This window comes from Sus scrofa, chromosome X (assembly GCF_054392235.1).
Source record: "Sus scrofa isolate SSC_HxYL_T2T_F1_AM1 chromosome X, Sscrofa_HxYL_maternal_Yorkshire_Landrace_v2.0, whole genome shotgun sequence".
Taxonomy (NCBI): domain Eukaryota; kingdom Metazoa; phylum Chordata; class Mammalia; order Artiodactyla; family Suidae; genus Sus; species Sus scrofa.
The window spans coordinates 46,172,286-46,181,596 of record NC_139401.1 but is presented as its reverse complement, the minus strand read 5'-3'; the positions used below and the strand labels follow the sequence as shown (position 1 = coordinate 46,181,596).

At 46.8% G+C, this 9,311-nt stretch overlaps 1 pseudogene; it reads right to left on the bottom strand.

Annotated features, from left to right (window-relative positions):
- Positions 1-378: 378 nt before the first annotated feature.
- LOC100627709 (retinol dehydrogenase 12-like) lies at positions 379-1,579 on the bottom strand (annotated as a pseudogene).
- Positions 1,580-9,311: the final 7,732 nt, after the last annotated feature.

The following is a 9,311-nucleotide window of genomic DNA, read 5'->3' as shown; positions in this document are numbered from 1 at the left end:
TTATTTATTTATGCCCTTTGTCTTTTTAGGGCTGCACCTGCGGCATATGGAGGTTCCCAGGCTAGGGGTCTAATCGGAGCTCTAGCCACCAGCCTATACCAGAGCCACAGCAAGGCGGGATCTGAGCCGCATCTGCAACCTACACCACAGCTCATGGCAATGCCAGATCCTTAACCCACTGAGCAAGGCCAGGGATGGAACCCGAAACCCCAAGGTTCCTAATAGGATCCGTTTCTTCTGTGCCACGATGGGAACTCCTATGCAAAGATTTCTTAAAGGGTCAGGAGAACCAGAGCAGAGCAGGGTGGTCCTTCTCCTTGGTCCCCTTTCATTATGGCATAGACTGGGCTTGATAAGGCTGTGTCTCTGCCACCAGCTCTACTCCCACTGGATTCCTAGAAGCTCACAGCTGACATTCCACAGGCTCTCAGACATTTGTGACTTCAGGCCCTTGGAGATACCCCAGTCCTCTTGCAGTCATTGAAACCCTTGGCACTCAGGGGCTCCAGGCTCTCAGCCAGGATGCAGTGCAGTCTGGTCCGTGTCCCCTCTCACACTGACTTGACAAAGGTGGCAAAGAGCTGCCAGAGCAGGCCCAGCAGGAATGAGTGCTGGACCAGCTCAGAGTGAACTATGCCTGGGTGCTCTGCCTAAGGGATACCCCCCCCCATCCCTTGGAGCCTCTTGGCCAGCTCCCAAGTCAAAAGTACATTGTCCAGGAGTTCCTGTTGTGGCTCAATGGGCTAAGAACCTGACTAGTATCCATGAGGATGAGGGTTCGATACCTGGCCTTGCTCACTGGGTTAAGGATCTGGCGTTGCCACAAGCTGTGGCATAGGTTGCAGAGGCGGCTCAGATCCCGTCTTGCTGTGGCTGTGGTGTAGGCCAGTGGCTGCAGCTCTGATTTGACCCCTAGCCTGGGAACTTCCATATGCTGCAGGTGTGGCCCTAAAAGCCAAAAAAAAAAAAAAAAAAAAAAAGAAAAAAAAAAGGACATTGGCCAGTTTGCTGCGGTATTACGCAAAACCCTGGCTGCGGTGCTTCTTGCTTCGAAGGTTGTTGAAATCAGATCTTGCCAGCATGGTGAGCTACTGATGACAGGCTCACCACCCGTGCAGAAGCAAGTGAGAAGGAAGTGGCCCAGGCAGTTGATTCCCAGGTGGGTTTCAAAGCCATCGGCTGTCTTGGAATATGAACACATCATCACTCCTGTGTTGCTGATCAGAATACGGAGCTGCTTTTTGCACTGCCAGAAAGCTCTCAGCAAAAGCTCAGATGGATTTGGTATTGGATAGGTCCAATTTCCACACCAGCACCTGGGAGTTCTTTGTATCAGCTCAGATTTCATGGGCAGCCAACTTCCACTTCAATACATCTTGGCAGGCAATGAATACTCCTCTGCTAGCGAGCTTGCTGGCCGTCTCCGTGCTGATGCATGTTGGCTCTGGAGATCACCGCTACCTCCTGGGAAGATTCGCATTTGTTCTCCAATCCCACCATCAAAGAATTTCCTAAGGGACAGAGCTATCATGTAGAGGAAAGAAAGGAAGGATGTGAGCCGTCCTAAGATATCCAGCATCTTTTCAACTTCTTTAGTTGCTACTGCTTTAGCAAAACACTGGCTTTGGCTCCAACTCTGGCTCTGGCTCCTGGTCTGGCTCCAATTCTTGGCTGCTTCTCTCTGCTTCTGCCTCCCACTCCTTGAAGCTCTTTTCTCTCCTGGGCTCTCAGCAACAGCTTGGCCTGCATCTCTTATAAGGATACATGTGGTTGCACTTAGGGCCCACTCAGATAATCCAGGATAATCTCCCCATCTCAACAGCCTTAACTTAATCAGATTTGCAAAGAACCATTTTCCAAATAAGGTAACATTGACAGTATCCAGGGATTATGACCTAATATCTTTAGGGGCCATTATTCTGCCTATTGCAAGGCGTAAGTCAGACACCTTCTTCTGAAGTTCTGGAGTCACCGGGTTTGGGAAGGAGGGACTTGAGCTCTCTGAGGCCAAATGGGGTAGAAGGCAGTACAGCCTATGTGGGAGGGATGTGGGCTCTGTAATTAGACAGACCTGGGTTCATTTCCCAGTCCCAACACCTGATGACTGAGTGACCTTGGGCTAGTACTTCCACTTCCTTGACTTCCATTTCTTCTTCTGTGAAATGAAGTAATAACTGCATCCCCCTCACAGGGATGTTGTAACTTGTGCTGGTAAAGCACTTAGCATAGGGCGAGGCGCATTGCGAGTGATCAACAGACAGAAGCTGTTGTTATTATTACCTGATGAACATGGCGATAATAATACTGTGCATTTATTCTGTGCTCACTCTGTTTTGGGTTCACAAGGAATCTTAAGAGATGCTCTCAGCAGCAGGTGATGTAGATGTCACAGATGTGGATTCAAGAGGTCAGGATTTGTCAGACAGTCAACAAATAATAGAGGAAGAAATGAAGACAGGGTCTGGTTAATCCTTCACCACCATGTTAGTCTCCACACCACAACGCTAGGACGGGATTGGAAACCCCAGCACTGGTAGAGAGCACGTATAAATGATGGTCACATCTACAGGCAAGAAAGTCTATGGCCAATGGCATGGAGGGACTTGGCAACTTTCAGGGCTACAGACTGTGATGTAGGAAACCAGGATGGTGGAGGTCTCTGTGCTTAACACCTTTCCACCAAGGGAACCAGAGAGACTGCACTAGTGATGGTGACAGACCCCTGTGGGAGAGCAATGCCTGCACAAGGACCTAGGATGCTGTGGACTTATTTTTTTTTTTTTTTTGTCTTTTTAGGGCTGCACCCGTGACATATGGAAGTTCCCAGCTAGGGGTTGAATCAGAGCTTCAGCTGCAGCCCCTACACCACAGCCACAGCAATTCGGGATCCAAGCTGCATCTGTGACCTACGCAGCTCATGGCAACGTTGGATCCTTAACCCATTGAATGATGCTGGGGTTTCAACCCCAGTCCTCATGGATACTATTGGGGTTCATTACCACTGAGCCACGATGGGAACTCCAGCTATGGATCTTCTGACTCCTGGATGAATGACTGAAAAGGCTAGCACTATGTGGCTGTGCTATCACTTTCCAATGATTCCCTAGAACATTGTTCAGTGAGCCGGAGATTCTTTTGCTCTATGGTGTATTTCCAGGCCAGGGATTGAACCTGTGCCATAGGAGAGACCTTTCCAGCAGTGAAAACACTGGATCCTTAACCCACTGAGCCACCAGGGAATTCCACCACTTTTTTTTAAAAAAGTAAACTTTATATTGAAATATAACATACAGGTGGAATTTTGCACAAATCATAAGTCTATCACTGGAGAGAGGTAGGGGAACTCAGGATTTGAGAGTTGGTGTTATTTTCAAGATAAATCATTGCTACTGAGTATGAGATCAGAAAAATATATCTGCAAGTTTTATATTTCAACACCTTAGACTTTCTTTTTCCCTTCCTTCCTTCCTTCTTTCCTTCCTTCCTTCCTTCCTTCCTTCCTTCCTTCCTTTCCTTCTTTTTTTTATGGCTGCACCTGCAGCATATGGAAGTTCCTGAGGCAGGGACTGACTCTGAGCCGCAGCTGTGGAAATGCCAGATACTTTAACCCACTGTGCCACAGCAGAAACTCCTAGACTTACTCGTATGTATTTCTCGCATGACTAACCATACAGATTGTTGCTATATATGACATTTAAAATAACATCTTTAGGGAGTTCCCGTCGTGGCTCAGTGGAAACGAATCCGACTAGAAGCCATGAGGTTGTGGGTTTGATCCTTGACCTTGCTCAGTGGGTTAAGGATCTGGCATTGCCGTGAGCATGGTGTAAGTCACAGACAAGGCTCGGATCTGGTGTCATTGTGGCTGTGTGGTGTAGGCCAGCAGCTGTAGGTCCGATTGGACCCCTAGCCTGGGAGCCTCCAGATGCAGCGGGTACGGCCCTAAAAGACAAAAAGACCAAAAAAACCGCAAAAAACAAAACAGGTTTATTGACATATAATTGCCATACAATAAATTGTACATATTAAAAGTAGATGATTTGATAAACTTATATTATATATAAATATATTCACCATAATTGAGTTAGTAAACACATTCATTCCCTTCATCTCCATTAGCCCACACTTAAGCAACTACTGATTTACTCAGTCACTAAAGATTAATTTGCATTTTATAAAGTTTTATATAAATAGAAACATATCCTATTTGTAGGGCCGCCTTCACTAGGTGTAATTATTTTGAGATTTATCTATGTTGTGTTGTATAGAATAGTCCAATTTGTTTATTCATTTGTTCATGTTGATGGACATTACATTATTTTCAATTTTTGATTATTATAAATAAGATTTCCATGCAAATCTCATACAAGTCTTCATCTTCATAGGGACATATAGTTTCTGTCCTCCTGGGTGAAAATCCAGAAGTGGAAATTAAACCCTCCAACTTTGTTTTTATGGTAGGTTTGTCGTTAGATTTTTTTTTTTTTTTTTTTTTTTAGCTGCCCCACGTTATGGAGTCCCCAGGCCAGGGGTCAGATGGGCCAGGGATCAGATCTGAGCTGCGGTTGTGACCTATGCCGCAGCTGTGGCAACACTGGGTCCTTAACCCACTGTGCCAGGCCAGGCAAAGAACCTGCCACCCAGTGCTGCTGAGATGCTGCCAATCCCGTTGCAGGTGGGAACTCCGTGTTGTTGGACGTTTTTCTTTTTGGTCTTTTTAGGGTCACACCCGTGGCATATGGAAGTTCCCAGGCTAGGGGTTGAATTGGAGCTTCAGCAGCCGGCCTACAACACAGCCACAGTAACACAGGATCCAAGCTGCATCTTCAACCTACACCACAGCTCATGGCAACGCTGGATACTTAACCCACTGAGTGAGGTCAGGGATTGAACCCGCAACCTTGTGCATCCTTAGGCTCATTACTGCTGAGCCACAATGGGAACTCCTACATTGTTAGATTGTTAAAGAAACTACTAACCTGTTATTCAAATTGGTTGTACCATTTTATGTTCCCATTAGCAGTGTATGGGAGTTCTGGTTCTTCCATATCTATGCCAATACCTGCTATGGTCATTTTAATTTTAGTGATTCTAATAAGTGTGTAGTGGTATGTCTTTATGTTTTAAATTTATATTCCCCTAATGACAGTGGTTCTGAGCACCTTTTCATGTATTTATTTGTCATCCGTATATCTTCTCAAATCTTTTGCCCATTTTTTATTGGACTATTTTCACATTGTTGAGTTTTGTGAGTATTTTTAAAATTCGGATACATGTTTTTCAAAGACTTCTAGTCTGTGGATTGTTTTTTAATGATCTTAACTGTGTCATTTAAAGAATGGATTTTTCAGGAGTTCACGTCGTGGCTCAATGGTTAACGAACCTGACTAGTATCCATGAGGATGAGGGTTTGATCCCTGGCTTCGCTCAGTGGGTTAAGGATCTGGCGTTATAATAGAATGGATTTTCCAGCTTTGATGAAATCTAATTCATCAATTTGTTCTCTTATGAATTGTGCTTTTGTTGTCAAAACAAAGAAATATTTGCCAGAGTTCCCATTGTGGCTCAGCAGCAAGGTATGGATCCAGGTACATTCTTTGCATATGGATAGCCAATTGCTCCAGAGCCATTTGTTGAAAAAGCTATCCTTTCTCCACTACAATGCCTTTGTACCTTATAAAATCAGTTGTCGGAGTTCCCATTGTGGTTCAGTGGTAGTGAACTCGACTAGCATCCATGAGGATGTGAGTTTGATCCCTGGCCCCACTCAGCAGGGTAAGGATCGTGCATTGTCGTGAGCTGTGGTGTAGGTCGAAGATGTAGCTTGGATCTGGCATTGCTGTGGCTGTGGTGTAGGCTGACAGCTGCAGCTCTGATTCGACCCCTAGCCTGGGAACTTCCATATGCAGCGGGTGCAGTTCTAAAAAAAAAAAAAAAAAAAAAGAGCAAAGAAAGAAAATCAGCTGTCTCAGTTGTCTATGCATGTGTAGGGTTATGTCTGAGTGTCTACTATGCTGTGGTCTGAGCATCCTGCCACCCAACAGCAAGACTGATGTGTTAATGGGGCTGTGGCACCTTGGTCCCTACAACAGCCTCCCAAGCCAGCTTGATAACCAAGCACAGCACTCGAAGGGTGGTGGCACTGCCCAGGCTCAGCACCCATTCTAGCTGGATGTTGTGACTCATACTGCCTCTGGGTAGCAAAATCCAGATGCTGGTCATCGAATCCTGAATAATTCATCAGGTCCAGAATAATTCTGGCCCAGAAGTTCCTGTGGCCTTACCAGACCCTGGACCCTTATTCCCTTCAATCTGCAGAGCTGCAAAGCAAAGCAGCTTAGGCCATCTGCCAAGAAACCTGGGACACAGAATTCTCCCCTGAGGCTTTTGAAGAAAAATTTCACTTCATTTTTTATTAGAGTATAGTTGATTTGCAGTGTTGTGTCAGTTTCTGCAGTATGGCAAAGTGACCCAGTCATATATATATTCTTTTTCTCATGCTATCTTCCATCATGTTCTATCCCAAGAGATTGGATGTAGTTCCGTGTGGTGTCCAGTAGGACCTCAGTGCTTATCTATTCTATTATTATTATTATTATTTGGCCTTTTTGCTATTTCCTGGGCCGTTCCCGTGGCATATGGAGGTTCCCAGGCTAGGGGTCCAATCGGAGCTGTAGCCACCGGCCTACACCAGAGCCACAGCAACGCAGGATCGTTAACCCACTGAGCAAGGGCAGGGACCGAACCCGCAACCTCATGGTTCCTAGTCGGATTCGTTAACCACTGCGCCACGACGGGAACTCCTGCTTATCTATTCTAAATGTAATAGCTTGTATCTAACTCCAGACTCTCCATCCATCCCACGTCCTCCCTCCTCCTCCTTGGCAACCACAAGTCTGTTCTCTATAGTGTGTCCTGGTGTCTTGCTACCTGGAGGCAAAGGGTCTGAATAACGACCTGCTGGGGTATGGACAGCACAGAGAGGGGACACTTTCTTTCTTTCTTTTTTTTGTTTTGTCTTTTTGCCTTTTCTAGGGGTGCTCCCGTGGCACATGAAGGTTCCCAGGCTAGGGGTTGAAGCAGAGCTGTAGCCGTTGGATTACACCACAGCCACAGCAACAGGGGATCTGAGCCGCATCTGCGACCTACACCACAGCTCACGGCAACGTCGGATCCTTAACCCACTGAGAGAGGCCAGGGATTGAACCTGCAACCTCATGGTTCCTAGTCGGATTTGTAAACCACTGAGCCACAAAGGGAACTCCAAACTTTTTTTTTTTTGTCTTTTTAGGGCCGCACCGGCGACATGTGGAGGTTCCCAGGCTAGGGGTTGAACTGGAGCTACAGCTGCCAGCCTGCGCCACAGCCACAGCAATGCCAGATCTGAGCCGAGTCTGTGACCTACACCACAGCTCACGGCAATGTCGGATCCTCAACCTACTGAGCAAGGCCAGGGATTGAACCTGCAACCTCATGGTTCCTAGTCAGATTTGTTTCCACTGTGCTACGATGGAAACTCCGAGGGGACACTTTCTTTAGCTCATTCCCTAGGGGATCAAACGTGTGTCCCTCACTCCTGCCCTGAGGATACCTCGACTGTTCCTGGGCAGAAAGGCAGTGTCTCTGCTTCCCTTAGTCCCTCCCGACTCCCTCCCCAGGGCTGTCCATTTGGGGGCAAGGCATCAGCCCACATTCTGGCTTTTTTATCCCCCTTGGGAGTGTTCTGCACAGGTTTCACAGGACATGTGAATTTATTCTGAAGGGTCAACAGTAGGGACGCAGTGGGACAGATGATAGTGCAAGGGCTCCTTCAGAGAGGCTGGGACAATCTGACAGATTCTCCATGATCCCTCTCCAGTTTTGCCTGTGAGTTGAGTGGCATTCCTTGGCCAGGAGACTCTCCGCCCTTGCCTTATTAAGTTGCCTGCTCTCCTTTATCTGCTTTTCTCTTTCTGACACTTTGTCTTCATCTCTTTCTTTCCCTTCTTCCTCTTTCAACCTCTCAGACTCCTCCCTCCCTCCCTCCCACTCTCCCTCTTCTGTCTCTCTCCCTTTCACCTCGTGTCTAAAGCTGCAGCATTTGTAGCCAATGTCCAAATCCTAATACAATCACAAACAGGGCCAGTGACATTACCTTTAAATGCCTGTTGTTGTCACATCTTGAGACCCCAGCAGGACCTGGACACCCTGCTGAAGTCACCAATGTATCATTTACTTCCTGCCTGGAATGAAACAGCTCACGGCAAACCACCCCTGGAGATGTGGCATCAATCACATAGGAGGGAGCAAGAGATGAGGAACTCTCAGCATCATCTTTCCACTTTGGACCAGGCTCCTGAACTGGAAAGGGCCCATCTGCTCAGCCCTCCTCACTCCCCATTCTGCAGGCTTTTGTAATGAGGTTTTTTTTTTTTTTTCTTTACTAATACTTATAAGCTTTCTGCTTTTGCAAAACAAATATTTCCCTTTTCTTTTCTTCCTTTTGGCTTTTTAGGGCCACACCTGCTGCATATGGAAATTCCTAAGCTAGGGGTCTAATTGTAGCTGTAGTCGCAAGCCACAGCCACAGCCATGTGGAATCCAAGCCGTGTCTGTGACCTACACCACAGCTCACCGCAACAACAGATCCTTAACCCACTGAGTGAGACCAGGGATTGAACCTGCATCCTCAATGGATACTAGTCAGATTCGTTCCCACTGAGCCACAACAGGAACTCCCAACATTTCCATTTTCAAAGCCTCTCTGGATTGACTTTGGAACTGGGCCACGATTCCACCATCAGAGCCCTCCTGGTTTGACCTTGAAGTGAACTTTTTGATAAGTTTTCTCCATCCATAAACCCTGGTGGGGGTCTTGAACCCTAGGATATTCTTAAATACTGCACCATCAGGGATCCTCTATCTTGTAGATATAGAACTTATGCATTTGTTAACTATTCAATTCTGTTCTGGGCTGACTTCAATCTAGCGCTTTGTTAGGTTTTCTAAAATCGATGCCCCTTAGGTTTTACCTTGAACCTCTGACTCTATTAACTCAGTTTTTGTTTTTTTTTTAAACGGTAGCACCTGCGGGCTAGGGCTCCAATCCGAGCTGCAGCTGAGGGCTACGTCACAGCCAGGGCAACACCGGATCCCAGCCGCATCTGCGACCTAAGCCGCAATTTGCGGCAACGTCGGATCCTTAACCCACTAAAGGAGGCCAGGGATCCAACCCGCATCCTCGCAGAGACAACTGTCTGGTTGGGTCCTTAACCAACTGGGCCACAACGGGAACTCCAACTCTTTCAGATTTCCAATGGGGTGCAAAAGGC